This window comes from Manduca sexta, chromosome 9 (genome assembly GCF_014839805.1).
Source record: "Manduca sexta isolate Smith_Timp_Sample1 chromosome 9, JHU_Msex_v1.0, whole genome shotgun sequence".
NCBI lineage: Eukaryota > Metazoa > Arthropoda > Insecta > Lepidoptera > Sphingidae > Manduca > Manduca sexta.
Window position 1 is genome coordinate 7,783,130 of NC_051123.1, and position 6,009 is coordinate 7,789,138.

At 33.2% G+C, this 6,009-nt stretch overlaps 1 pseudogene; it reads right to left on the reverse strand.

Annotated features, from left to right (window-relative positions):
* Positions 1–6: 6 nt before the first annotated feature.
* Positions 7–2,929, reverse strand: LOC119188849 (annotated as a pseudogene).
* Between the last annotated feature and the right edge of the window lie 3,080 nt (positions 2,930–6,009).

Here is a 6,009-nt window from a genome sequence, read left to right on the forward strand (position 1 = left end):
GGTTAATTTGGTTTTAAAATAAATATATGTACAGCTGAATTTATACATAATATATCCAATATATATTTACTCACTGTCAGAATTTTCTGCTAGAATGGCACCATGTAAATTTCTTGGATCAAATGTGCTTTCAAAGCATCTCTTGAATACTGATTTGATCATATTCTTTGCTGCAGGTGATGCTGGAATGTTATCACAATCCATTGGCTCCTCTGTCTTCCCACTACTTTTACTTTTATTTTCTATATTACCATTGGTACTGGTTTTGTTAAGCATAACTTCTTCAGGAATGTCGATAAAGTTAAACAAATGAGAATCTTCATCTAAGCATTTTGATATGTCTACTTCAAGGTGCGGTTTCTTCTTTGCTGACCCCAGAGTGGAATTTGAGTCCTTTCTTTTACTTCTTTCAACATTTGTATGTTGCGTTGATGTAGCTTGCGAAGCACTATCACACTTTGATGTGGCGAGAACAAAATGGGCTTCAAATGTAGAACCATTATGAACAATAAACACTACTGGCCGGCCTGTTGTTTCAAAATGTAGCTGAAGTGGTAAGTTCAAAGCTTCTGCAAATGCTAATAAAGCCCTGAATTCTTTTAATGTGAATGTAATTGTTGTTTCGGCTTCAATTGCATAACCGTCAAACTCAGAAGGTTTTAAACTTATCTGAGTCCTTATAATTTTTGTTAAATCTACATTGGTGTCTACGTAATTACGCATTATTAGTGATTGTGATGATACTTCTAGTGTTACTTGGTCATCAGAACTTTGGAAGTTACCCAAAGCTTCTGATAGTATTCTTTGTGGTGATGTTATTCTGTAACATAAGGTCACAATTACATTTACAGCAATATAAAATGAAATATAAAAAAAATAAAATTGACTAAAAAATAATTTATCTTCATATGCATGTATATTCATTTGATATTTGAAGAGGTCGCCTGATTTAAGTAGCATATTGTTATTATATATTCATTCACATATTTACTGAAAAGGAGACTGGCGAAATTGGGCTTGACCATACACTTATGAAACATTTATCAATATTCTTTTTCTATTTTTATATCAGCCATTACAAAATATTAGATTGTATTACAATGGGAAAATAAAATATTTTTCTTATTAATAAGTAACTGACTTCCGGTATCGGGAATATCAAGCTGTCTATTATTAATGTTATTCACTTTCTGTACTTTTGCGCAAGTGAATGTTTTTGGTTTGATATTTTTATTTTATTTTAACGATTATGGCTTTTCAAGAATATTTTGACGATTGCTGCTTTAATGAACTACCCACGCTTATGCAACAATGGACTTGGATTTCTTGCTTGCTCAACTGATTTTGCTTGTTCTACCAGATTTCGAAAAGTAACCATGAACCATCAACACCTTTGTGTTAATTGTGGCATAGCTACATGACGTTGTAACAATAAAGGAATTTGTACAATTGAAAACGAAATTGTTTTCAATAATATAAAACAGTATAAACTCATGCCTGATTCCATGAAAGAGTAGATAAAAGAAGATATGCAACCTACACTTAGTTTCATCTTGCGATAAGTAAGTAAATACCTTTATGTCAGTCCTTGTTGATCCCATGCGATAATTTCAATTCTGGTTATTATCTAAGCCAGCTGCTCATTAGTCAATACGGCAATCCAATGGACAATGATTAGGTGCTTTAAATATTTTGTACTATTGGGTAAATACGAAGTTATACACAGAAGTGTTTTTTTAAGCTAAATTCTATAGCAATACTAAGCCCAAGGGTCTATGAAGTTTCGCCCGTCTCCTTTCCTGGCAATTTAAGTAAGGCAGCACCTCCAAATCTAAAGTTAATATACATAAATTACTTTTGGTTTGCAGTTGTTTTTCAAGTAGGTGTTATTTTTTATAAAAAATTTATTGTTTACTTCTTTGTGATTTAACAACACAGATATACAACTGCAGCAATCACAGGTCATTTGATGTTATGTATTGAAGAGTTTTACTGTCATCTCTAAAGATCTTCAACATATCCAAATATATTATACACCAAAATCTTTTCTAAAAAATATACATTTAAATAAGGAATACCCCAACCAAATTGAATTAGTAGTTTTAGAGAAAATCACACACCAACATACATAAATACAGGTTCAACTCAAAACCTTTTTGATTTACATCAGTGGGTGTTATTATGACACAAACATGCTTTCATAAATAAAATCGGCAGATAAGTGGCATGAGGGTGCATTAAAGGGCAGCCTACTATTGGGTATGCAGTCTTAATGTAAGTTAAATGTGCACATCCAGTTTTTATGTGGCTGTAATTGGCTAGGAAGGCATCATTCTCCAATAATAAGATTCTCAATTTCCATGCTACCAAGTAAATTAAATGATGTATAAAATATATTAAAGTAATATAAAAAATTGTGTACCTATTGGGCACAGAGTCCTTTGTATAAACTGCTTGCATTGCCTTTGCAGTCTAATATTGATACGAAATGTGTTTTCACAATACCGTGTCGACATTTCAGCTGGAATATTAATTTGCATGATTCAGCATCAAGTTTTATTTCCAAATTTTCGACTTGTTTGTCCATGTGTGCTGGAGATTTGAATATATTGAGTGCTGATTTCATCGATATTTTACATTTTAATCCTTCATTATCTTCTGTTGAGTAGTAGTTGTAGTTGAAGTACGTAAAGAAGTTTTTATTAAACTTAACCATAGCGTAAGCCGACTCAGCGGCATTCAGAGTCCGCAAGAGTATGCAGTCTGGTAGCGATTCCAAGTATAACTCATCTCCAAATCTAGCTAACGCATGTGCAGTTCGCCCCTAAAACTGAAGAGAGCTTGTTTAATATTTAACATACAAAAAATACTTCGTTCATTTTTTATTTACCGTACCTTTAACGTTCGCACCCGGTATGTGACATTTCATCTTGTCTATTTACAAGCTTCTGAACATTAGCAGTAATTCAGCTTCTCGTAATATAATTGTTAATAGTTTTTTTGGATTCGAATGCTTGTGTTTATTATTTGTATAAAATTTTCTAGGTTTTATTTTCGCTCCGTATTTTTTGTCACTTGACAATTGCTGTCAGTTCTAGTTGACAATTACCACTAGGGCTGAACTGCGGTCTGCCGTTTCATATTCAGGTGTCTTGAATGGTCTTGATTTTCCTATGGTTATATCGTTTAATATGCGAGTTATGTATATATTCATTGTATACTAGCTGACCCTCAGAACAAGAACAAGCATAGAAGGAATCTAAATTATCCTCATATACTTATCCTATTTTTTCAAATAGGCCAAAACCGTTGAAAAGAACGAGACAAATATTATGTTGCTAAGGTCGGCTTGCGTACACTTTAAAATAATCAAATGGTTACCTTTGGTCCTCTTTATGATGCCGAATTAAAAGCAAATAAAATGTCAAATGTTCCAACTTGCCAATCTCAAAACAATGTCACAAACGCGCTCACACAATTTAGTTACGTTATACTTCAGCGCGTACTTTTCTAAAGTGGCTACATGTTGTGTAAAATTATTAAAGTTAATTTTAATAAATACACAGTGCTGTTTAAATAAAATATAGCCCTAGGAACAAGCAATGGCCTGCGTTATTGTGGGTGTAAATCTCATTCTTCTCGTAAAGAAAATGAAACTGAAATCATCAGCTTCCATCGGTGAGTAAACAAAAAACCTAATATATTTGCTTAAACCCTGTACATAAGTGCAAAAGTGTTATTAATTATACTTTATTATGCTCTAGTCATATTATAATCTGCTGTTGGCCATTCGATCCAGTCATTATTAAGTATTTTTCATTTTTACCAATTTACGTAGTCGTGTTCAATAGTGTTGTGCTGCATATTCTTTCGATAACATAAATGTTGGTATATTGTAATTTACTATTTTGCATAAATTGCCTTTTACTTTCAATATACGGTGGTGTAGTGGTAAAAGCCACTTGGAAACCGTGCGCGAAGGCTGGGGTCGAGGAAACTATCTGATCTTCGTAGTGTGTTTCATACAATGTGTTTCATTGCAGATTCCCTACAGATGATGCTATGAGGCAAAAATGGATCGTGGCCATAGCTCGTCCCAATTGGCATTGGAAAAAACAGCACCGTGTTTGCTCTAAGCATTTCGACAAAGTTTTATTAACATTGAAATAAGTTATCAAACATATGTGACATGAATGATACCGCTGTGTTTTAATTTTACTGTCCCATTTTAGTAGCTTCTGTCAAATCCCACCTCTTGGGTATCTTTTAATGCCTAAGAAAGTCAGAAAAGAACAGAAGGCGTACTGGCTTTCTTCTAGACGAAATTTTCTTGTTTGTTACTTACAGCGGTTTCCATTCCTTCCGAAATTTCTAACAGTTTCTTAATTTAATAATCTAAATGCTAAACCATTTTTGTGTTTAGTAAATGACGTTTCGGAAGGCATGGAAACTGCTGTACATAGCAAATGAAAATTGGACAAAATTTAGCTCGAAGAACGCCGGTAGTTCTATAGTTTATTGTAATTTAACAGCTTTTTGTACTTGAATACCAAATCAGGGTTTTGATATCTTTTTAGCCTTTAACTAAAATAGCAATTTGCAACGGTTTGTAGTTGACTGACTGAAAAGTGTTTATTTTAGCAGGTCTGTGAATTTACCATAGCCGATAGACAAAGCATCTATCGATATCGATAAGATGTCAGAAGGGATCGGAACACAATTAAATTTCTTGCTGTCTAAGACACAGTACACTCAAATGTCATAGTGTTACTTCTATGCTTGTCATTGTTCTGAGAGCTGACCCGACAGACGTTGTCCCGTCTTAACTATGAATTTGCAGCGCGTATTCTGTCGATCGCTGATAGTTATTTCAAACAATTGACAATTATATAAAATTGCTTAATAATTTCGTTAAGTTTTCTTAAATGTTCCGCGCAATTTTTTGATTTTTTTCTTTCATAAGAACCTTCTGACAATAACAAACACAAAAAAAAAGTGAAATCAGTCCAGCCCAAAGAGAATTATAATATATATGGAAAGTCCAGCCGTTCACGCGTAATGGCGTGACCAAGGGAAATAGAGATTCATTTTTATATAGTCAGTCCAGAGATAGAGCACCCTTGGGGTATCCGAATCACCCCCATGTATGTTCCGCGATTTTTCATAGAGTTCGAGTTAAGAATATTTTTCTGAATTTTTTAGAATTTTCGATTTTACCGATTAAATGTTTTCTTTTTAAAAAAGTAGAAGACTTATTCGAGAATTTTTTATTGCAACTAAATTTTCATTAGTTGTTCTTTTTTGCTAAAAACAATCAGCTCCGTAACTTAAATGAAAATTATGAAAATGTTGGTGTAAAGTGAAAAACTTATGTTCTTTAAATTATGACTTAAGTTTTCTTCTTTAAATTTAAAAACCTAAACAGGTGATTTCGTGGTTCTAAGGTAAATTAAAAACTTCTCCAGACTTAACTTACGTATTCATTTAAAAACATAGTCCTTCATGGGGGCTATTTTGGCTAAAAACAGCCTTAAAACACAGCGAGGTGGAAAATTCTTAAAATTTGCGTTTAGATTACAATTATTTTTTTTGGCTTCTCATCACTGCTAAGATTAATTCCATTGCCATGTCTTTATTCCCGAAGAGATACGTAGAATCGGTATTTTGGCATCCACATTTCACCTAGTTTATATCTCTTTCATGGGACCATAGAAGATCTACTTATCTGTTAATTTAATGTGTACCTACAAATCACAATCTTTAGTATCGTACGTGTTTTCGATCCGAAATAGTAAAAAATTTCCAATTTTTGTTGCTTGACCTGGGGATCAAACCTAGAATTTCACCTATCACGGTTCATAGCACGGGTGTATTTTAATTTTTGTTTAATTCATCCCATTGAGAACAAAACACATCTTGTCTCAATTCGTTTATAACTCTGTTTCACTGACCTAACTCTGACCATATTCTTTGTCAGCTGTCGCGCAGCAACTGGTTTTACTCGATTCA